Source organism: Engystomops pustulosus, chromosome 6 (assembly GCF_040894005.1).
Source record: "Engystomops pustulosus chromosome 6, aEngPut4.maternal, whole genome shotgun sequence".
In the NCBI taxonomy this organism is placed as follows: Eukaryota; Metazoa; Chordata; class Amphibia; order Anura; family Leptodactylidae; genus Engystomops; species Engystomops pustulosus.
Window position 1 is genome coordinate 59,529,327 of NC_092416.1, and position 25,277 is coordinate 59,554,603.

General features: G+C 42.8%; 1 protein-coding gene and 1 long non-coding RNA gene across 4 annotated transcripts in view; one reads left to right on the forward strand and one right to left on the reverse strand.

The window, feature by feature from the left end:
- PLEKHG5 (pleckstrin homology and RhoGEF domain containing G5) overlaps positions 1 to 25,277 on the reverse strand; it is a 173,055-nt gene that overhangs the window by 116,233 nt on the left and 31,545 nt on the right. The window contains exon 1 of one of the 2 annotated variants that reach the window (XM_072156252.1): positions 8,896 to 9,294. The exons of the other annotated variant lie outside the window; for it this stretch is intronic. The gene's annotated coding sequence lies outside the window, so the exon portion shown is untranslated. Of the gene's footprint in view, positions 1 to 8,895; positions 9,295 to 25,277 lie in introns of those variants that run through there. 2 annotated transcript variants of the gene reach the window in all.
- Positions 9,038 to 25,277, forward strand: part of LOC140135143 (uncharacterized) — a 29,663-nt gene continuing 13,423 nt past the window's right edge. Inside the window, exons 1-3 of one of the 2 annotated variants that reach the window (XR_011856475.1) lie at positions 9,038 to 9,169; positions 13,397 to 15,129; positions 17,408 to 17,627. This is a non-coding gene — a long non-coding RNA (uncharacterized lncRNA). Of the gene's footprint in view, positions 9,170 to 13,396; positions 15,130 to 17,407; positions 17,628 to 25,277 lie in introns of those variants that run through there. The other variant, XR_011856476.1, reaches the window with a different exon arrangement.

A 25,277-nucleotide genomic window follows, 5' to 3' on the forward strand; every position in this document is an offset into this window, starting at 1 on the left:
CCATTTTGTTGTTTTGGTGTACTGGAGCTCTAGGTATGTCAAGGGGGTCTCATGCCCTCCCCTCGAAACATTTCCTAATGGAAAGTCAACAAAAGTTAGCACGGTGAAAATTAAATATGGAGGAGCTAGAATTTTTTTGGGGGTGGGGGCCTTCAGGTATCCCTGCCCCATATAACACCAATGCCCACTGTATACAGAGGCTCAGCAGTGATGTCATATAGTTACTTTTATACCCCCTTGGCCAATAATAAAAAAAACACTGATCTTACTCAACCCCTTTAAGAAATGTAAAGAACACTTTGGGATTTGCATCAGGGAAAATGTAAATGAACTCTTTGTACACGTCAACCTGTAGTGGTGACAACACACTCATGACTATACGTGGATTACAATGTGGTCAGGGCTCTGGAGGCCACACTGTGTTTTGGTGATGCAGGCATGGACACTTGCTGTCACTGTGTAAGGCTATCCCCCTTGCAAGGCGAGGGTGCCACACAGCATCAGGTTACTGTGAAAGGTAAGATACGGAGCATGGTTTGCACAGAGAAAATTAGTCTTCACAAGGAACGTTCTCAGTAGAAACAATAGAAAATCATACTGCAGGCATTACTGTACAGTATAGGGGTCTATATAGTGGTGGACCAAGCTTTAGGGAAACACAGATACATTTGGCAGATGTCAGGTTTTTGGAGGGAGCAGATTAATCCTGCAAAATACAGCAATGAAGTGAGTGCTTTATGCAAAATAAAGCAAATCAAATTTTCCATAATGGCCACTGATCACATTTACATAAATGTCCTGTGTCTCTGGTTGTTAGATGACAATCATTCCAGCTTTGTTGGAGATAGTTGCCCTGTTTTGCTATAGTGCCTGATTCCTGAATGGTTCATGAAGCAATACTGTGGTCAGAAATACTTAGTAAAAGTTACAGGGTGTGGGCCTCAGGTAGGGGGCATCATGTTCACACTACCTTTCCTTCTTTCCGTTCATTCCCTCCATCATCATTGACATCAATGTAAATTTTACGTAATCCGTTATGTCACGATTAGGCAGGTATCCGTTATCATGCACTTTTTTGGACGAAAAAATTGACGAAGGCTGCAATATTTTTCCTCTGTTTGAGAAAAAAAAGCATGGATAACTGATCCATGCCAAACTGACCATGGAGGATGACAAAAAATGTACAATAAGATTTTTAACCGATAAGTTCAACCTCCGTTAAATCTTCATTCTTCACTTTTTTAACGGAGGGAAGGAAGGAACGGCAGAACGTGTGTATTTAGCCTAAGGGTGCATTATAGGAGGGGGACATTATACTATGAGGGGACCACTCACTACCTTAGGAATTATACAGTGTTGGGGCAATTAAGGGGGTTTTATACTACAGGATGGGGGTTAGAAGTAGAGTTTGGCCATGGCTTGGGGTATTCATTATAGCATGCTGTAAGTTTTAGTTATGTTCCCATTTTTGGAGGTCTGCCAGAATTGACATAATAGATGTTTTCAGTTCTAATGTGACATCATAATTGTATTTAATCAACTGTGACATCACTTTTAGTTAAAGGGGTATTCGTATCTGGGCATTCACATTTAATTTAATTCATTTGCCATATGTAAACATTTCTTCAATTGGATTGATTATTTTAAAAAATGCTCCTGTGTGAAGAAAATGGGGCAGATTTACTTACCCGGTCCATTCGCGATCTAGCGGCGCGTTCTCAGCGGTGGATTCGGGTCCGGCCGGGATTCACTAAGGTAGTTCCTCCGACGTCCACCAGGTGGCGCTGCTGCGCTGAAGTTCCCCGAGTCCCGCTGGAATGCCCTGAAGTTCACCGGCCTATTCCTAGTGAAGGTAAGTGCAAGTCCCGCAACACCTTTTTTTTAAAAATTGCTTTGGTTTTTCCGAATCCGTTGGGGTTTTGTTCAGCCAGCCCCCCCCCCGATTTCCGTTGCGTGCATGCCAGCGCCGATGCGCCATAATCCGATCGCGTGCGGCAAAATCCCGGAGCAATACAGGGAAAACACGAATCGGGCCCTTAGTAGACCCCCATTGTCTCATAAATGTAGCCATGTTGTCCCTTAGTAACGAGATAGCTTCCTCGGACGCGACCACCTCACATTTTGGCAGCGGTGGCCAGACATGCGCTATTGAGTCCTGCCTGACCACCTGGATTCTGCAATCATTACCACAGGACGGCTGTAGGACCTGCAGTAACTCCCGGACATTTCATATACAAAAACCTTTTGTTTCAGTGTGCAATCACTTCAACAGAGGTGGTCGTATCCAAGGACATTTATGAGAAATTATGAGGTAAAAATTTTTTTAATAACATCCAATTGAAGAAATGTATATGTATGGCAGATTAATGAAACTGAATGTGAATGCCCAGATGAGAACACCCCTTTAAGTTACATTGACATAACAAAGAATAGCTGTGATATCATAAATGATTATTACTTAAAGGGAACCTACCACCACAAATCTACCTTTAAAGGTAGATAGGGTGGTAGGTGGATCAATAGGAGGTGAGGATAGCCCTTTTAAGGGCTAATCCTCACGTCCCTGGAATTTTTTGGTAACTTTTATCAATCGTTTATGCTAATTTTATTATGCGGCTACTGGGGTGTGGAGTAGCCACATCTGAGGTTACACGAGGCGGCTACTCCACGCCCCGGTAGCCTCTTTTCTCCTCCTACTCACCATCTTCGGCGCGCAGCTGCTCGTAGCTGCGGGCCCTTCTCCGACGATCCTGCAGTCTGCGCATGCGCAGAACAGCAGGCTCGCGCCTGTGCAGCCCCGGCTTCGGAGCAGTGACCGCGCAGGCACAGGCCTGCTGTTCTGCGCATGCGCAGACTGTCGGATCATCAGACGAGGGCGCGCAGCTACGTGCCGAAGATGGTGAGTAGGAGGAGAAAAGAGGCTACCGGGGCGTGGAGTAGCCGCCTCGTGTAACTCAGATGCGGCTACTCCACGCCCCAGTAGCCGCATAATAAAATTAGCATAAACGATTGCTAAAAGTTACCAAAAAATTGCGGGGACGTGAGGATTAGCCCTTAAAAGGGTTATCCTCACGTCCCATTGATCCAACTACCACCCGATCTACCTAGATTTGTGGTGGTAGGTGCCCTTTAAGTGAGTCGCTATGACATTAAGTGAGTTTCGGTCAGGTTACAGTAATGTCATCGCATGTGACATAACAAGGTCAGTTAAAGGGAACCCGTCATCAGAAGGCAGAATTTAACTGGTGACAGGTCTGAATAGGCGCTGCAGGGTACATTATATGACACCTGGATTCACAGCTGTGATCCCCTCTGTTCCCCATGATAAAGTTTGCCTGGCTCCCTGCTAACAAGTCCTAGCCAGGTCCTGGGGGTGATGCCTTTTTCAAATTGCAACACTCGCCTGCTCATTTACATAACCTTCCGCTCGGCCCCACTTCTACTTATTTATTTGTTACCCCTCCCTCTTGCTCCCTCTTCTCATGGTGTTGTTGGCTCACCGCACAGGAAACCTCGCTACTGCGTGGTGAGCTGTGCAGCCTGGATCCGCCCAGCAGCAAACTGTGCATGCGTGCCATTTCTGCTCATTTCAACTACGCAGTGTTCAGGTAAGCAAACTCCCTATGTATATTGCGTACCTGAGCGCTGCCTAGTTGATATGCGCAGAGAGGGAGCGCAGAAGCGAGGTTTCCAGTGTGGTGAGCCGATGTCAGAGAAGAGGGAGCAAATGGGAGGGGAAATAAATGATTAATTAGAGGGGAACATTATTTAAATGAGCAAGCGAGCGTTGCAATTTGAAAAGAGGCATCACCCCAGGCAAGGCAAGGACTTGTTGGCAGGGAGCCAGGTAATCTTTATCATAGGATATTTGGGAACGGAGGGGAGCAGAGCTGTCAATCCATGGAATCCATGGGTCCTGAATGTTAGAATTGTTTTTTCAGCAAAACCACTCAGCATAGGGATTAAACAAGATATGTGCCTGCATAAGTGTAGCTACAGCATTCTCAAGGTATGTTTGGTTCATAATGTATGAAATCAAATGGTAGATTTCCTTTAAGTCAGATTAGTTGCTCTGACACCACAAGTTGGTTTCAGTCTGGTAACTGCATTGACACCAAAAGGGGGTTTCAAAGAAGTAAGATGTGGTGACATCATTGAATGATTTCACTCATGTACCACTGTGGCATCACAATTGGCTAATATGACATAAGTGAACTATTACTAAGGGCCGTGCGCCAGTTTCCTGTCTTGCCTTGCATGTTTTTAGGTGAGACACACACAACCATTTTGGCTGCACTATGCCTCATGCAACAAACACAAATTTCTGCACTGAAAGAGGCATTCTGGTGCTCAGTCGGACTGTGGACCACATTTAACTTGCAAAATCCGACAGAAATGTGTCACACGCGCTATGTTAAAGGTGCACAAAAAAAAGAAGTGCACTGTGTCAGGCAGTGCAGGGAGCACCAGATTCACGCAGAACGTGCGCCAAAAATCCTGAATCTGGTGCTCTCTGCACACTACACAAGCAAACTTCACATAGTACCGTTTGCACTGTTGTTAGTAAATGTGCCCTACTGTATTTTTGTGTATGGTCCCTCTGTTGGTGATGTCCACCCCTGGGCTTCCATATCGATAAACCTCTGTCTGCCGTGACTGTACGCATTTTGCAAGCAGGTGGAACAGACAATATTGTCCTTTATCATGCTGAGACAATGGAATGACATTCAGCAATGAAGACACACAGCGGATATCCAAATATTTCTGGATGAGCTCTTAATACAGAGCTGACTAGCAAAGTCCTTTCAAGAGCAAAAGCAGAAATCCATTCATTTATTTTCTCAGCGCTCTATTTACTTTGTCTTATCGTGTTTATAAAAGCCGATCCCAAATCAGCTATTTTATTAAATCTATAGCAACCGATTGGAGAACAGCCATTTATCTTATCCAAGAGAAGTAAACCATTCTGCACCCTGCATTACACTGCTGCACTTGTTTTACATCTTACACCTTAACATATAAAAGGATGAACATGGATAGAGATCATATATGGTAGAAATGTATAATAATGTCTTATACAGTACAGGCAGTCCCCGGGTTATGTACAAGATAGGTTCTATAGGTTTGTTTTGAAATTGAATTTGTATGTAAGTCAGATCAGGTATATTTAATAAGTAACTCCAGAGAAATTATTTTTTGGTCCATGTGACAATTAGGGTTGACATGGGAACAAGGATTAACAATAAACCTGTATTGCAGAGACCTTACACTGCAGACTTGGACTAAAGTACATGAAATTATCAGCATACAGACAGGTCACAGTGGGCAGAGAGGTCTGTCTGTAACTAGGGGTCGTCTGTAAGTCGGGTGTCCTTAAGTCGGGGACAGCCTGTACATTATATAGAAATCGCTACAAATACTAACATCACAGGACAAATAAACTACTAAACTCCTAGTCAATGTACTAAAAATGTAATAGTGTTCTGATCAGAGTACCTCATGTTTAACATGAAAATGAAGTAAATTACACGTTACCACTTAATAACCACACATTACATCCTGTAACCTGTACTGATCCTTAGGAACAGTGTGTATTATACTCCAGAGCTCCAATTACAATTCTGCTGATGGAATAACTATGGACATACATTGTATTACTAACCCCCTACTTCTACTGAGTTAAAGCTTATACTCCAGAGCTGCATTCACTATTATGTTGGTGTAGTTACTATATACTAGTTATTCTGTACTGATCCTGAGATACAGCCTATGTTACAGTATACTCCAGAGCTGCACTCACTATTCTGCTGCTCACTGTATACATACACTATTTTACTTATTCTGTACTGACCCTAAGTTACAATGTGTATTTTTTTCAGAGCTGTATTAACTATTCTACTAGTGCAGTCACAGTATATATACATAATGTTACTTATTTTGTACAAAGTACAAAATACTCTTCATCTATCTAACTCTCTATATATCTTTCTGTATATCTTGCATACTTATCTTTTCTCTGTGATAAGCAATTGTCCTAATAAACCACTACCAGTCTGTTATCAAGCAGCTGAGGAGCTTCTAGCTCATGTTTATTCCATGGCCTGGTGTGGTGGCATCATCCACAAAATCCTATTGTACTTTGCAGCAGTGACTGCTGGCTTTATTGGAGAGTTTTAAAACTCTTGAACTCTAGATCTAAGTGAAATATAAGATATAGAGATTTACCTAGACTAATTTCCAATAGAAATGCAGTGCATTGCATTTATTGAGAGATATAGATCATTTTTTGGCAGTTTTTTGACTTGTCTAAAAAGGGAGCATGGCCTCGGGAATAGGAGAGCCAGAAAATTCAGTGGGTGCACCAGAAAACTGAACCCTAAACTAGACCAACTAATAGGTCCAAGAAACTCTAGTCCTTCTCACCCCAAAATTCTTCACATCTTCATCTACAAGATAATCTATCCTTACCCACTAAAAAATGAGGTCACCCTGGATAAATAGGAAGAAAGAAAACTAATAACAATAAACAATGTTCAAAACATAATTTAAATTATACATTATTAGTTCATGTGTCATAGAATTGATGATGTTAAGAAAATAGTATGATGTCCCAGCGTCTGAGGACAAAGGGATTAAGGTCACAAAGATTCCAGATTTGGTGACGCCATTGTGGAATATAATGGCAGCAATATTAATGCTTCCTCCAAGTTGATACTATGATGGCCTCCGCTTCTAATTAAGATACATCCTATCAGCATATATAGTGATATTTAAGGGGATTTCCACTTAAAACAGGAGGCCATTTTTAATTGACAACAAGTAGAGCCGCCATACCGGTTGTTGACTTTTAATAAAATTCTCAGAAGCTAGAAAGAAAATCATTTTAAAATCAAACAACCATGTGGCCTGTGCCATCGTGTTGTGAAAAACTACAATATGGCTGCACTTCATATTTTTCAATATGGTCATGGCATGAAATTTTGACCAAATTGTATGGATAAACCCTAAAGCTATAGAGAATTTTGCTGTACATTTTCACTCTACAGATGCAACTTAGATAATTTCTCCTTACTTTGAATTGTAGATGAGATTTTTTTTTTAAAAAAAACCTCATCAAATTAGCTTGTACTGAGAAACACTGATGTTTCACCCATGAATCTGAATAGAAAATCATATTAAAAGTTGTCATACCTGTCTAAAAACAAAACCAAACATGAAAAATCATACATAAAGCAAATATTCCTCATCAATGATGATAACCAAGATGACAAGCTCCATTATTGGAAAATTAAAGACTCTTAATAACGTCAACTGAAGATCAAAGACAGCATGAATCCTATGAACGCAGCGGCCAACAACTACAAAAGATGCTGCAAATAAACCGTAAAATGGATGGAGAACAAAATAGGGTGCAGATTTATGGTGGGAGAGGCCGATCATCTGCATAGCTATGGAGGACGTCACATGACAACATGCGGGAAGTTTCACCTCATCACCCAATCCCCCCAAGCTGACCTGGAAAAGTCAAACTGGGTCATCAGCTAAACTACTGCTGAGCAGGCAAAACGAGAGTAGGCAAATATAACAGAGATCAGATACTGGTAATGATAGATGAGGATATGAGATGGATATACAAAATAGATGTAGATAGAGAGAAATGAGGTAGCTAGACATAACACTTGTTGCCAGCAAATGTCATATATCTCAATAGTAATAATAAAAAAATGACACCATATTAACAGCCCACATATATTATATAACAGTCATTTATTTTAATGGTGTTTTATTTAATATGTACCATAGATTGTATTAAATCATAACTGTTTAATATATGCAGAATTGATTCTAATGTGAAACTATAACTCTCATCATGCCCTGACAAGGCAGGACACTGCCTTCAACCAAATATTGACCACCACAGGCAAATCACAGAATAATTCAATATTTCCATAGGAACCGGATATACATTTGTGTCACCCATCACATGTGCCGCGGCCATAGGAACCTGGACTGATCTTCATCTTATCTACAAAAGGGGGATTTGTCACAGGGACATTGCTAGATTTTTAATCCCAATCTGCTCTATGTGAAAGTTAATTCTTGACTGATACAACCAGGGCCCCAGCTACAAACAGATCTTTCAATATTCAGGTCTTCAGCTTCATCTTTAGAATGTATTTAAAGGCTGGAACACGAGATAAAGTCTACAAGCTGAATATTGAGATATACATAAATATAAGACAACTCAAGGGTCATCCTACCACAAGTAATCAAAAATACTGAGGTCAATGTCATTTCCAGCATTGCTTTTAAGACTCATCACAAGGCTGGAGATGTAATGTAAAGTCTTCATGAAATATTGAGGTCTCGACACACCTTCTCGGATCACTTATGATGCCATGTGAAGTCTGCAGATCTGTAATATTGAGGTCTATGTGATCTCCATACCCTTTATGTCCCTTCGCTAGGCTGAAGATACTCAATTGTAAGACTAATATACTGATATCTACATTGCAGCAAGAATAATCAAGGTATTTCTTGATGGCCACGTTACTACTAAGCTATAATATTAACATCTGTACTATTGCTGGTCTCACCTTCATCACATTCAGGTCATTGCTAGGCTGGGGATGCAAGGTGAAGTGTACAAGACAGAAATGATGTTACTATCTTCACAACATCTAAACTCATCCTGCTCCACATAAGGCTGAGATACCTCCTAACTGCATTAATACCGTCTGTAGTATCTCCAGGCTTACCTTTCTAGGTCACTGCTAACCTGGAGATGCATGGTAAAGACTACAAGCCGGAATGTTAGAAGAGGCATCCTGCTCCATACAAGGCTGAGGTGCTACATGACTGTAATATTGTAGCCTATGTAATCTTTAGACTCACCTTTCAGGCTGGAAAAGTCTACATAGGCATCAGTTCTGCAGAAGAACATTTGTTGGAAGAGAAATAAACATCCATTGGTGCAAGGGGAGGAGGATGAAGAGTTCTTACTCAAGGAAGAGACTGTGTTTCACCTTAGAAATCCCAGACACAGTGTTGCAGTTTCCAGGGAGGAGGATGATGCTTGTTGTGAGTCACTTATCCATGGGGATTGCTGGTAGCTCTCCCAGTATGACAGTCTCCTGAAGGTGTGGCAGCTTGCAGATCCTACAGGCTTGTGAGTAGCAGCCCCTGGAATCCACAATGCTGGGCAGCAGCAGGACCCCCTCTCTGTAGCTCTGGCTACTTTTGTTCTGTGTGTGACTCCAGCTCTCCCTCTGCTGAGCTCATGTCTATTCCTCCCATACACTCCCCTCCCCTTGCACAATGAGCACACTGCTGGAACTTAAGCCTCCAGGGCTCTTACAAGACACATCTTTTCCCAGGTGAACAAGGGATCAGTAAACACCTGTCTGAGCATCAGGTTTCTGAGGCTGTGCAGAGAGACTGGGAAGTAGGGAGGAAGCACATGGACAGGATGAGCTCTTCCCTCTCAGTACATGTGTCCTCTAGTAAGATATAGAACAGCTCACAATGCAAATCTATAAATGAAACCCATGCTATAGATGTACTGTACATCATATGAAGGTGTCACTATGATCAGAATACTGCCACCCAGCTTTCCTGGAATCCAGAATATAAAACTTCTTTAAAAGAGTGAAATCTATGGATTTTTCTGTTTAACATTAGAATCTTTAATGGGGCAGATTTATCAAGCTAAGAGCAAGAATGTTCTTAGATGCCCATGGCAACCAATTACAGCTCCCCTTTAAAATATTCATGAGCACTGGTAAAATGAAAGCTGAGCTGTAATAGGTTATCATGGGCAACTAAGAACATTCTTGCACTTAGCTTGATAAATCTGCCCCAATGTATACAATATGTATCACATACAGTAGTGGAGTATAATACAGGCAGTTTGGGCAGTAGCCCGGGGCTCAAGCCTTCTAGGGGACCCATGGCCACCCAAACCATCCACCAAAATATTATACCGAGAAGGACCTTCACCCATGAAATCCTCATACTTTTGTTCCTGCTGTCAATACATATGTGCAAAAGAACCATTTCAGAATTTGTGTAGGTCCTCCAAAGGTCCTGTAACTGCAGATTGGAAGCAGGCAGAAGGAATGCGTCTTACCCCAAGAAGCTTGTTTCTAGTACCCTGTTTAGGAAGTGATTCCAGACTTGTTGGAGCTATAATATTCATACAATCCAGGGCCCATGGCAGTCTTAATCCACACATGATAACATAACAGAAATATAGAGATATATGAAAGACATAAATACGTTTGATGTGTAGACTGGTAGAGTAGGTAGAAAACAGGTATATGAGATGATATATAGCAAGACTTTTCGATAGGAAATGTCCTATATAGGTATACTGTATGTATAGCATATATATATATATATATATATATATATATATATATATATATATATGGGACAGGTATTAAATAGACTATAATTTGTGTATTATTTTAGGTACAAAAAACTCTTTCAGGTGCTGAGAATACAATAGCAGATTTCACCAGGAAGGAAGGAATATTCCATAGCTTTGCAGTGTGGATCCGGCTCCCCTGGACGTGATGACAGACTTATGTCAGGCCTGGTGTAAGTGTAGGGATATATAGGAGAAGCAGAGCATGATGGGAGTTTCTATAGTAACATATTAATACTTTGGCCTAATAAAGTGGGCCTAAGGCACAAATCACTTTTTAGTCCACACAACAATGAGTTCTACAGTCCCAGAAATGTAGTAGAAAGGGTCTCCACTAATGCCCCTTTTATTGTTATATGAGAAAATCTGATCATGGCTTTAGTGATGAATTTCTAGGTATTCTTGGAGCCTAACCTAGTTTTCCAATACTCAAAACCTTGGAGAAGGTTTGAAGATAGTTCAGCGTTTTGTACTGGAAAATTTCTATTTATGGCATAATGACTAAATTTACCCTAGTGAATCAAACTGGTAGCAAGCGATGATATAAATAGAGCCTTCCTGCTGCCACACTGTTGTCTGGTCATTCAATTATTTATTATACCTGTGCCAACCGCTCCGAAAAGGGCTTTTCTCATCTCCTCTTACTACTATGCAGCCGAGGCTGTGCAGGAAGGTAAAGGCAGAGTATGTGGGGGGGGGGGGGCTGTGCTTCACACATTTTTGTGTTCTTGGACTACATTCTCAGGCCGTCCTGTTTTAAAGGGATCACTTAGTTTTCAACAAACTTTGCATAACTCAACAGTACTCAACACCTCCCTTGTTTCATAATTATTCACGTCCCCATAGAGCTTACTGACCACCTCCTTTCTCCTCCTTCTGTGCCTGCCAGAGAGCTTGTGAGGTCAACCGGCAATTTCCTAGTCATCTCTTCACTACGCAGCCACAGTCAGGAGCAGCCGCCTGCGTAATGAAGAGATGACCGCGCATGCGCCAGTTGACCTCACCAGATCACTGGCTGGCACGGAGGAGAAAGGAGGCGGTGTGTCAGCTCTGGTGGGGACGTGAATAATTATGAGACAACAGAGGTGTTGAGTACTGTCGAGTTATGCAAACTTGTTGTTGAAAACTTAGTGAACCCTTAAAAACAGTACTGGCAGGCAGAGAGGAGAAAGAAGGCGGGCAGTAAGCTTCTGATGGCGCGTATAATTATTAGACAGAGCCGAGAGGGGCTCATCGGCATATATTTAAAGAGAACCCGTCATGCAAAATAACCCCCTAATCTAAATATATTTTTATAACCTGCCATTAGAGAGCATTGCCTCTATCCCTTCATTGTCCCTCTACATGCCTGTAAACTTAAGCAATGAGGTCCTCAAGCTGTATGCAAATGACCTGTGAAATGTCCGATGGGTCATTATCATATTCAAGCTGTCCAGCTTATTCATGAGTGGGAGGCACAGCCACACCCCCAGTTCTTGACTGACAGCCTATATAATGGTGTGAGGTATAATGGTGTAATGGCTGCTCCATGTGCTTCCTGGTGCTGGTGGCCACGCCCCCTGCAGCCTGTGTATGTGAAAGATACAACAGCTCCAGGATGCAGCCATGTTATAGCAGAACATGTCAGGTTCATGTGTAGCTGATGTCTGTGTCTCACATGTGTATTAGGAGGGAGAATATGTCAGCAGACACTAGCAATGCTTTACTATACATTACACACAGACATGAGCAGGGGGAGGAGAGGGGAGCGGGAACAGGGGGGACATCACTGCCTCTGACCATGTGACCAGCCTCATTTACATAATAAAGAATAGATGATTTTATAATGATTAATGTATGAAATAACTAGATAAAGGCTGGGATGGGATCCTTGTGAGCTGCCCCAACAGGTAGAGGTGACAGAAATAGTCTCAGAGACCTGATGACTGGTGTCCTTTAAAAGTAAATCTTTAGGAAAACCAGACAATGAAAAGAAATTATATGAACAGATACAGAAGTAGGCCACGAGCAGCATGTAAGTGACGCTGCTTTATATCACAGGAATATGCTGCTAGATTTCCTTTAAATAATGTTAAAACTCCTTAAAGGGGTTTTTGCCACCAAACAAGTTAGGCCCTATCCAAACTTGCTGATTGGTGGTGGTCTCAGTGATGAGACCCCCACAGATCATGAGTGGTCCAATGGGGTCCCAGGTACCTTCGTCGGACCCCTCGTAACTCCCTGAGATGAATGGAGCAGACGGCAGTGCATGTCCATTATTAATAATAATTCCTTTATTTATATACCGCATACAGATTACGCAGCACTGCACAGTGCTTGCCAAATCGGTCCCCATTGGGGCTCACAACTAACCTAATCAACCTACTAGTATGTTTTGGAGTGTGGGAGGAAACTGGAGGTCCTGGAGGAAACCCACGCAAACACAGAGAGAACATATAAACCTTCTGCTCCTTTCATCTAGATGGAGCTGACGGAGATTGCCGAACACGTACCCCTAGTTCTCGACATCCGTTGATGAGGCATGATCATCACTGAGACCCTCACTGATCAGCCTCACTTTTTTGGTGTGAAAACCCTTTTAAGGGAACACTTTTTAGGAAGTAGGTACAGCTTAAATAGTGACATCCCTAAACATAAACTTCCAGGCAGTGCAGGACTTAGATAGAACTGTCCAGTTGCCTTGGTAACTGTTTGACCCAGCCTAAGGCTACATCTCCTGTCTATGATTGCAAATTTCAGCAATGGATGTCTACTGTCTACAGGTCATGACACATGAACTGCATCAAAACTAATTTTTTGTTGTTTTTCTTTGTGTTTCTAGTTTTTCACTCCCCTCCTTCTACAAGCTATTTCTAGGACAAATCTTACTTTCCATTTAATATTATTTCCCCAGACTTTTTCCACCTTACTATATTTTGGGATTACGAGATACCTAACATGTTTATCATTTTATTTATTTGTTTATAGAGTCTACTGAATGCCTCTTACAACAAATTGGCGCACACTGATGATATCAGAGTGGACACCGATCATTAGCCAAGATGGATGCCGCTGGGTTTGACCACAGGACCAAATGGGATAAGTGCCGTGAACAGTGCCATCAGTGACTGTAGCAGTTAGCCACCGGTGTCAGCCGTGTTATACAGTTGACACCAGTCAAATTGAATTTTTATCTGCAGCTCCCATTCACAACTATATCTTAAAATATCTATATCTCTGGTTCTGTAGCTCACAACCTGAAGTGATCTGAAAGATGAGACGCTTGTCTTTAATTTGATTCCAAAAGCTTTCTAGGTACTACAGAGCCAAAGATAAAGACATCTAAAGTGAATCTCCCCCTGCAGCTTCTCAGGCAGAATATATATTGACTCTTCTCAGCTCATTTTCACATGACTTTAGAGGAAATTTATACATGGGTAAATGGTCAAGATCCACCCCAACAAATTGCGTGCGACACAATCCCCAGTTAAATGCTTGTCACAGCGGTGCAAATCCTGAAAATTTCGAAAATCCGACAAAAGTGTGATCCCTAAGTAAATAAGTCCCATTGTGCATGCACACTGCACAAGATGGTACCCACTTATAGAGTGGGTACCATCTACTGCCTGACTAAGAAAAGACCCAGGATCAGGAGAGGAGGAAAAGTGACCGGATTTATCACCCTCAACAGGGACTGGTGGTATTGAAAGAAAGTATATTAAAAGTTTTTGTGTAAAGTTCCAATCCCTTTGAGTACAGTGTTTCCAGATAAATTATAATGTATACAGCCCCATCCCACTGAGCTAGTATATACAGCATTTCCCCAAAATTAATTTTAGCATATACAGTGACTCTTCTTCAATGAAAAGAGGTACAGTGCCCCTCAGATTATAATAGTGTCTCAATATATAAAAATAGCAATATGTACAGTACTGTATATGTACAATGTACACACTATATCACCAGAGGATGTAGGCAATATTGAACTATTAGCCAATTCCCTGTTCTATCCTACAGTATATATATATATATATATATATATATATATATATATAGTGCAGATATATTAGGCTTATAAAGCAATTTTTAAATTGAAAATAATAAGTGCCTCCATGCTGTGGAATACGTATGGAATCTACAATACAGTCAGGAAAATAGGGCAACGTAAGAGTTAACACATCTCTGTGACTGTAAGTAAGCAGAGGGGGATTATCCTCTGCATGCATTGTTTTCACTGTCTGCTGCAGACACAGCACCTTGACCTCCTATAGAGCCTATGGAGGAGCCATGGTCTGAGTTCTTTCCTACAGTCACACCCATGTAGCAGGGAGCCCGAGCAGCTGGGAATATTTACTGTGGAGCTACTGTAGAGGGTAATGACAAGGCAGTGGCCGCCATGTATCTTCCATGTAATGTTATGCTTACTTCTGAAAATTGCAATTTTCACTTGTGTACCAGGTATTTTTAGCCGCTCTTTCCTGGGCTGATGAAAGCCCTTCCTATAATAAACATGCTGTTTAAGACTAGACAGAAGTGACTCACAATCGCCTCTAATACCAGCCTTACTGCCGTACTTTACATCTGCAGAAATCCATTTCCTGAGCAGCAGACTGAACACTTACTCTCTTATCTAAACAAGTCAAAAGCACGTGGACCCGGCGGATGAAAGGGAAAGGGAATCTCTGCAGTAACAAAGTGCTGACGTCCCATAATACAGTCTGGTGTGTAGTTACAATAAGTATCTTTAAGATGCAATCGTTGCATATTATATTAGATTGTGCCACCCTTCTCTTTGGGCTGTGTGTAGTATTGCACTTCTATACATTTTAAATAAATGACAATGAGCTGCAATACCAGACACAGCCAATAGAATAGAGTGAAAAACCATAGACAAATATCTTTAGCATATCCAATCATCATATTCACCTTACCTGGCACCAGGGGAGTTGCTAGGGTGGTAAAGAATCCGGGGCACGGGCCCCAATGCACATGTATCGAACTTTTAGTAATGCCCACTCCGGTACATGTGTGGTTGGACCTATAACTACTGTACCTAACATATACAGCTACAGAAAGCACAGGAGAAATCCCTACCTGTTACATCCAGTGACTGCAGGTGACGTGTCCGCTATCTTCTCCATTAGGCCCGGTATCACCATGTCTCCTCAGCCACATGTCCTCCTTGTTGATTTCACCACACAGGCATCTTATGTTCTTCATTGTCCCTACATCTTGGCCCCCTAACAGTGTTATCCGGCTGCTGCCCCTAACACTCTACCTCCTTTATTGTAAGGTCCCATTCACATACATGTATGCTACGGCCAGGCCAGAACTGCTTGGCAGGGGAGGTGGAGGGTTGACCGCAACTCACATTCTTACGGAAGATCTTTTTTTCTGGTGACACACAAGTGTGCTCACTGTACTGTGAACAATGCTCTCCTATGGTGGCCGTATGTTCGCTACTGTCCATATAGCTAGCATACGGCCACCATATACAATCATGTGAAAGGGGCCTACAGATAGACAGAAAGTCCTCCTGAAAATACTGTTATTACAGAAATAATAAATGCTTCCTAATATAACATATTGTAAAAGCCATTAAACCTATATATATCTTTAACTGTGCCCCCCCCCCACTAATTTGCCCTCAATGTGACCCTAAACTAAATGATGCCCTGCCTAATCATGTCCACATAAAGGAGCAGTCTGCACACTCCCCACTAAGAAGTCCCCCACAGTGCCCCAATGTCCTCACAGCCCACAGTAATGTCCCCAAAGTCCCCTCTAATGTACACCTGAGCCCCCAGCAATGTCTAAAGAGCCCCCTGTTATGTCCTCCACAGCCCCCCTGTGATGTCCAAAGACCCCCTGTTATGTCCACAGATACCACTCTAATGCCCAAAGAGCCCCCTGTAATGTTCCCCACAGCCCCCCTGTAGTGTTTCCAGAGGCCCCCCTGTAAGGTCCCTCACAGTTTCCCAGTAATGCCCCCCACAGCCCCCAGGAATTTCCCCAGAGCCCCCTGTAATGTCCCCCACAGCCCCATATTATGTCCTCCATAGCCCCGACTAAGAAGCCCCCTGTAATATCCCTACAGCCCCCTAATTTCCTCACTGGCCCCAGGGATGTCCCCAGCGCTCCCTGTAGCCATCAGCAATGTCCCCCACCGGACTAAGTCGCCTGATTGTGCCTCTCACGCTTCCCCCACTGCATAAGAAAAAAACCCACTGATACTCACCTCAGTCTCCTCAGGCTTGTCGCTGTTCTCTGCAGGACCGAGTCGCGGTGACGTCATCACCCGGCGTCTCCTGCTCCCGGCAGCTGTAGTGAGCTGCTTGAAGCAGGAGACGCTGTGTGATCGCGTCTCCTGCTCCCTGTAGTGGGGAACGGAGCCGACAGCTCTGTTCACCATTACAGGGCAGAGTGTAGGGAAATCTGGCCGGGCAGCAGGAGAAGTGTCCTGCTGACCCGGGACATTCGGGGCACGAGGCAAAAGATCCGGGGCACGAGCCCCGGATCTTTTGACCTAGCGACGCCTCTGCCTGGCACTCCTGTTCAGACGTGGCACCGTCACATCTACAGTGCATGCCCACTACTGCCTGCAACTACTGTTGTAGTAGGCACGCGGCTGCTGATGCCTCTTCTTCTGTATAACACAGAGGCCGTCTGTAATGGGCGATGTCAGGGCTGATCCCGAACACTGGAGAAGAAGCCTTTATAGCAGTTTCCAGTTTTTAGAAATTTGAGATCAATTTGAGAATGGCTATTGGCCGCTTAAAACCTTCTCATGGTAGGCCATTGCACGCAGAACACACAGATAATATAAGATAGACCAGTGACATGATGTAATGTACATCCATCATGTGGCCTGTGTGAAGCTCTGTCCTATTTAAGTGAATAAGACTGAACTTTTCCCTGTTAGCTAAGACTGGTATGCAAATGAGTAGACGAGTCAATTTCCGAATAGAAGAGTCATGTTCTCCTTCTTTTGATTGACAGCTCTATGTATCTTCAAATCTCGGCTTGAGTAGAAGGAAGTCTTCTCCCTGTCCACTTCCTGCTCTTACCAGAATGCTGTCCCTCTCATTGCATGGTGAAATTAGTAGTGAGCAGGTCTATTCAGCTCTTTACATACTCCACAATGAGCTGAGCAAGGCGGACGACAAAGGCAGACGAAGTTTGGGGAACGATTTTAATGCTTGGAGGAAGCAGATTTGGGCTGGGACATCTGCATTACATTTTTAACAAAGGTACAGTGGGATGGCGGGGGGAAGTTTTACTGTGACTGTTCTTGATTCTTGATGACAGGTCCCATTTAAGTTTTAGTGATTTCAAGCTACTCCCAGTCTTCTGGTATTTCACTATGGTGAAAAAATCAATGGAGAAGGAAATTCAGTGCAAAACATAAAGCGGCAATAGACTATAAGAGAAATGTGGTCCCATGTCCATTCCGAGTGGTTGTCAAGAATCTGTGCACAACGGGTGGAGGCAGGAAACCAACCTGGGGTGCAAAACCCAACACCATAATGGTATCCAATATCTGAAATTCTTTTCCGTAGATGCCTATGGCAGTGGAGTTACATTCAGCTTTCAGTATCCTCCCCATTGTTTTCAATGCAGTTACACCAATACCCATGCTGTAGTGCCAGTCACCAGTGCCATAGGCTACTGTCAGTACTGTATTTATGACTATTTGTTATGTAGGGTGTAGAGTTTCAGTACTGACATTTTTCAGGGCGTTCACCAACTTTACACAACTCCTCTGAAACAGCTGGATGCCCCCAGGGACTAAAGTTACAGTTGGGAGGTTACTGCAACTGATTCACCTATTTCTAGTCATTTCCATGGCTGTAGGGGACTCATTGTGCGTTGTTGTCGTCTGTGGTTACCGCAAAGCTTCAGACAACATATTAAACTATGAACACAAAGTCTTATGTATTTACTCATATCTCAACCTCAGACCAATAATTGGTTCAGATTACAGGGCACCTGTCATTTCCATCTACATGTAGAATTCCCCTACCTATTATGGATTTCACAATGTTTGTCCATCAGCTTTTCCAACTTTCATAGCTCTCCTATGACTTTATTGCTTTACACCTAGACTTCAAAGTACTTCACAGTACATGGCTACCATGTCACTTGTTAGCCATCGTTTACAAAAGTAAGAGACCATACAAGATTGTAGACAGTGTTCTGTTGTTAGTAGCAGCAGGACAGTGAAAATGTATTTATATCCCTGGATTGTAGCTTCTTTAAGTGCACTGAGGACATAGCCTCACAATACTTGAAACTCTGCATGAAACAGATTCACAGCACCTATTCTGTAGGTGACTATTGTAATATTTATCTAGAAGTCTGCTACAGCTTTGACTCTTACATTCGAGAAGTGGCCATGGAGTAGAACTGTGGCATTCAGGCCAATGTTGTCTCTCCATTATGTTTTCCCAGACAATCCTGTAGTGGCTGAACCTGGTACTGTAACAAAGTCTTGTTCCTTTACATTGGACTGAGCTACATGCAAAGTCAGGCATGTACATGCCACTGACTGTGCACTTTTATGCATAAAGATAAATATAAAATTAGCAAACAGAGTTATGTCTAAAATGGAGTGTTCTATACCAATCTGTTTTAAGACATGAGAGTAAACAATAAACCTGCCCACACTTACTAAACATATTTTTAAAAATGGCTATTATACAGAAGTACAACTATCCCTATATTGTTCCTCCCCATGCCTGTAAAGTTCCACAGTCTATTAATAATGTTGTTCTTCCCTCAGGAATAAGCGAGATATTGGCTCACTGAAGAGAATACCAGAGGGAGGGGTGAATGAGGGGGTTGAGATAGAGCGCTCGCTGAAGAGAATTCCTTAGAGAGGGGTATAGGGATGAGTAGCTTATTTCTCTTCGCTAGTTAGTCACCAACAGAAAAAGGCGGTTTTCATTTCTGAGGGAGGGGTGAATGATGTAGCAGAGCTTAGTTCACTTGGCTGAAGGGAAAGCAGGGCCCTTGTCAATCAGGAAGCTGGAGGTATGGCTTAGCTAGAAGAAAATGAATATGCATAGATGGTGAGTCAACTTTACGGAAGGACCGTACTACGTTACAGGGACTTTATTAGTTTGTGATAAATATTTTCCTTGACATCTTTAAAGCAGAAGGCAATAGTGCAATAGGAAGCTTCATTTCATAGAAAGGCATTAAATAAAGTAGAATGTTGCTTTAAACTAAAAATGAACATTAAAAGTGTAAACAGGATTTGGGAAAAATATTCTTACACCACCCCAAATATTGTAAAAACACATTTATTATTTGTGACCATTATGTAGTTTCTGAGAAATTCACATTTTCATTCATAAGTATTAATTATTAGTGTAATTGATGCATAAAGATTGTGTCCTTAGCAGCAGGTTCACTGCTATTCCCTTCTGAGCCTTGTGAGAAAGTGAGAGGTGTAATTTGGGAGGACAGGTATCTGACATACAGGCAAATGAAGGGCGTTTGGTAAAAAAGCCCTGGATTTGTTTGCAGTAATCTTAGTGTTAACACAGGCATGTTGTAAGCAGGAATAGTTTATTTTCTATATATGTTGGCCTAGGTAGCATAAACACTGTAATCTCCATACTGGGACTGCTTATTATGGCTTAAGGGTAGGCATTCAGGCTTTGGTCCTTGATTTTTGTACAGGCCACAGGTGCAAGTCACAGGGCTGGTTAGAGCCTGATATACACTCACCGGCCACTTTATTAGGTACACCTGTCCAACTGCTCGTTAACACTTAATTTCTAATCAGCCAATCACATGGCGGCAACTCAGTGCATTTAGGCATGTAGACATGGTCAAGACAATCTCCTGCAGTTCAAACCGAGCATCAGTATGGGGAAGAAAGGTGATTTGAGTGCCTTTGTACGTGGCATGGTTGTTGGTGCCAGAAGGGCTGGTGTGAGTATTTCAGAAACTGCTGATCTACTGGGATTTTCACGCACAACCATCTCTAGGGTTGACAGAGAATGGTCCGAAAAAGAAAAAACATCCAGTGAGCGGCAGTTCTGTGGGCGGAAATGACTTGTTGATGCCAGAGGTCAGAGGAGAATGGGCAGACTGGTTCGAGCTGATAGAAAGGCAACAGTGACTCAAATCGTCACCCGTTACAACCAAGGTAGGCAGAAGAGCATCTTTGAAGCAGATGGGCTACAGCAGCAGAAGACCACACCGGGTGCCACTCCTTTCAACTAAGATCAGGAAAATGAGGCTACAATTTGCACACGCTCATCAAAATTGGACAGTAGAAGATTGGAAAAACGTTGCCTGGCCTGATGAGTCTCGATTTCTGCTGCGACATTCGGATGGTAGGGTCAGAATTTGGCGTCAACAACATGAAAGCATGGATCCATCCTGCCTTGTATCAACGGTTCAGGCTGGTGGTAGTGGTGTCATGGTGTGGGGAATATTTTCTTGGCACTCTTTGGGCCCCTTGGTACCAATTTAGCATTGTTGCAACGCCACAGCCTACCTGAGTATTGTTGCTGACCATGTCCATCCCTTTATGACCACAATGTACCCAACATCTGATGGCTACTTTCAGCAGGATAATGCGCCATGTCATAAAGCTGGAATCATCTCAGACTGGTTTCTTGAACATGACAATGAGTTCACTGTACTCAAATGGCCTCCACAGTCACCAGATCTCAATCCAATAGAGCACCTTTGGGATGTGGTGGAACGGGAGATTCGCATCATGGATGTGCAGCCGACAAATCTGCGGCAACTGTGTGATGCCATCATGTCAATATGGACCAAAATCTCTGAGGAATGCTTCCAGCACCTTGTTGAATCTATGCCACGAAGAATTGAGGCAGTTCTGAAGGCAAAAGGGGGTCCAACCCATTACTAGCATGGTGTACCTAATAAAGTGGCCGGTGAGTGTAGACAGAACCAGTAGGTGAGGCACTACCTGGAGATTTGAATGCTGGACTGTGTCACATACAGCAGGGCCTGGGCATACCTGGGCAAGTCCCGGGGCCCAGAGCTGCTGGGGAGGCCCACATAAGGAATCCATGGGGTGTGAGGGGGGCTTATATAAAATAACCATAAAGGGGCTGTATGGTATGATAGACTAGGGAACAAGAGACTGTATAAGTTTCTGATTTTTGAATGCTGTCACATGAGTTGACTGCAAAGGGGCCCACTGAGGCTCTGTCACCCAGGGGCCTTCTGAAACTTGGAGCCGACCCTGACATACAGCAAAGATAACTGAGTGCCTTCATATCCTGCTGACCAAGAGGAGGTGCCTGGCAACCAGGTGCACAAATAGACAGTTATTAGACAGTACTTAGACGAGTAGGTTTTATTTTATGCCTATGCTAAGGCTGAATTTATGTTGTTTGGGCTGAAGTGTGCAAATAAAACACTTGATTTAGACTCTACCCTGTTTCCTAAAAGGGGAAGAGAGAGAGGGGGAAGGGTCTGTACTCTCAGTTATGGAGGACCCTAGGAAATCACCTACTGAGTATAAACAGAATACAACTAGTGATTAAGTATATAAACTTGCTTTATTATTGCCAATTATTTACAAAAAGAGGTCTTATAAAGTATCTTGTAGATGCGATTGTCGCCACTGCACTGGTGGTCAGTCTGTAAATAAAAGAGGAAAGATGACTCAACATGTGCAGATCTATTAGAGGTGGCCTCCGGTATGGTATAAAATATATGGCGAGGGCTCACCTTTTGTTTGGTTGTACGTGTTTGTCAAAGATCATCAATCCAAAGTGAAACTGTGAAACTCCTTGAGGGGCGGCAAAGGTTATTTCACCTTGGCCTAAGTTACTGTCGAAGAAGTCGATTTTAGGTTTTGGATGAGGGTCCTCAAAGGGTACACAGAGTGCAGAAAAAGGAGGAGAAGGGGTGAGTGATAGGTGTTAGTCCATATGGGCTTAGGTTACGTTTGACTAGGTAAGTCAGAATAAAGTCCCTACCCAAGCCCTATTTCAGGACTGGATCTATCACACCCTAAATGCCTAGCCTCGGAACTCTGGTCCTATGTGACCAGAGTACCGACTGGAACCTGACCCTGCGATAACTGGCCCTATTGTAGACCTATTCAGCAGGTGTCGTCAGGTGTTTTGAGAAGTCCTTTGACAACTATGCTGTCACAGATAAGTGAGAGAATTGTGTCATATATTGTGTGTCCCAATTAGGGTATAGAACCCGAGTCCCGACAAGGCTTGTTTCGCCCTATTGGGCTCATCAGGGGAATGCTGGGTTCTTCAAAAACGGCCCTTGGCACCGTAGGGGATAGCCAGGGAGTAGAAGAGGAAGCCAGGCCGTGTATCGCTGTGTGGAGTAGCTGTGCGACACCTAGTAACAGCCGTTCTAACCAGTGGGTAGTCGCACAGCTACTCCACACAGCGATACACGGCCTGGCTTCCTCTTCTACTCCCTGGCTATCCCCTACGGTGCCAAGGGCCATTTTTGAAGAACCCAGCGTTCCCCTGATGAGCCCAATAGGGCGAAACAAGCCTTGTCGGGACTCGGGTTCTATACCCTAATTGGGACACACAATATATGACACAATTCTCTCACTTATCTGTGACAGCATAGTTGTCAAAGGACTTCTCAAAACACCTGACGACACCTGCTGAATAGGTCTACAATAGGGCCAGTTATCGCAGGGTCAGGTTCCAGTCGGTACTCTGGTCACATAGGACCAGAGTTCCGAGGCTAGGCATTTAGGGTGTGATAGATCCAGTCCTGAAATAGGGCTTGGGTAGGGACTTTATCCTGACTTACCTAGTCAAACGTAACCTAAGCCCATATGGACTAACACCTATCACTCACCCCTTCTCCTCCTTTTTCTGCACTCTGTGTACCCTTTGAGGACCCTCATCCAAAACCTAAAATCGACTTCTTCGACAGTAACTTAGGCCAAGGTGAAATAACCTTTGCCGCCCCTCAAGGAGTTTCACAGTTTCACTTTGCATTGATGATCTTTGACAAACACGTACAACCAAACAAAAGGTGAGCCCTCGCCATATATTTTATACCATACCGGAGGCCACCTCTAATAGATCTGCACATGTTGAGTCATCTTTCCTCTTTTATTTACAGACTGACCACCAGTGCAGTGGCGACAATCGCATCTACAAGATACTTTATAAGACCTCTTTTTGTAAATAATTGGCAATAATAAAGCAAGTTTATATACTTAATCACTAGTTGTATTCTGTTTCTACCCTGTTTCCTGCACTACTACCTAGCGTCTCCCAGAGTGATTCCCCACACCCCCTCCTTCAGATAAGTAGCAGTTTTGTATTGTGAAAAGCATGGGGTAATGCATGAAGAAGGTGGAATGATTTAGGCAAAAATAGCAGTACTCGAGGTCCAGAGGATGCACCCTTGGTGGCCCAACTGACACATTTGCAAATGGATCAAACTTGGAATATTGTTGAAAGGGCATAATGGATAGAAATAATCAGAGTATTTTGGAAATCACGGTTCATTTCTTTACAACATTCTGCTAGCACATTACAAGGATTGGTGGAGGTAGTAGTCTCCCTTTAAGACTAGTCCTGTGTTTGAGATGTATAGACCTGGCTTTGTTCTCAGAATGTTGTGACTATTACATTTACAATGCCAGTTTGCTTTTAGTATAAAAAGTTCTAGTTTAGAACTTTCCATCCAGTTTTCTTCCAATACTCATGGAACATGTCTGATCTGAACCTTTTTCAGCCTTGTGTCCACAGACAAGTACAACCAAACAGCACACTAGATTGGCCGTGCCAAATCTGGGCCATCAAACCTTTTCTGTTCAAATATAAACACAACTTTTTCCTAACTTAAGCTTCTTTCGCAACTTCAAGTAACCTGAGACCCTCTGAGCTTATTTGGATAAGTTAATATGTATCACAATTTTGCTCACCTCATCTGTTCGAAAATAGAACACAAACATTGCATTTCCTTTTTTGTGAAAATGTATTTTTATTGCTTAATGTCTGACCTAAAATTAGAAACTAGGGGAAGGACAGACCTACCCACAAAGAAGAATAAACCTTACAGAGGTTTTTACAACTTTCTATTGTTACATAAGCAGTAACTAATAAAATAGTTTTTATTCTATATTCTAAATGTTTTATCAATTACAGTGACTGAATTATGATTTGTTTTTGTAAGTTTTTTTTCTTTTTTTTTTAAGGAGGGGGGGGGGGGCAGGGGGAAATTCAGCAGCGTCCCCATAGGAAAATTGGATGAAATGGACAACATTCTTAGTTCTGTGGAACAATGACCCTATAATGGCAGACAGAAGGGATTTTTTGGTCTACAAATTCTGATGACCTATTCTAAGGAGATTGGTGAGAGTCCAAAACCCAACATCTCAGCACAGCTAATAATAGATAGTGGAACAGGAATCCAACAGCACTGTTGTTAGTTTAGTGGCTGAACTGAGTCACTGCTGTTTACCTCCCCTTCAAATAAATAGGAGCTGCCCTGCAGTAACTTGATGTGACCACTACACTAAGATTGGCGTTATCCACTTCTTTTTTCCTTTATCTGTATTGCATCTGTTGAGAACAGATGATCTGCGGGGATGCTGGGTGTTGGCCTCCAACAATCTGATATTGAGGACCTATTCTATGGATATGTTATCAATATTTTTAGCCTGGAAACCCCCCTTTTAGGTAAACATATTTTTCAGACATTGCAGTTGCCCAATACCATATCATTCATTGTATATTCACCTAAGATCTGCTTCATCATCACCATAAGAGATGATTCACAAATCTGACACAAGAATTATTCAGGCCATGGTAGTGGTTAGTCAGAACCTGGAAGGTAGCAATGTTTGGCCAAAGATACGTTGTCTAAAGCAGTT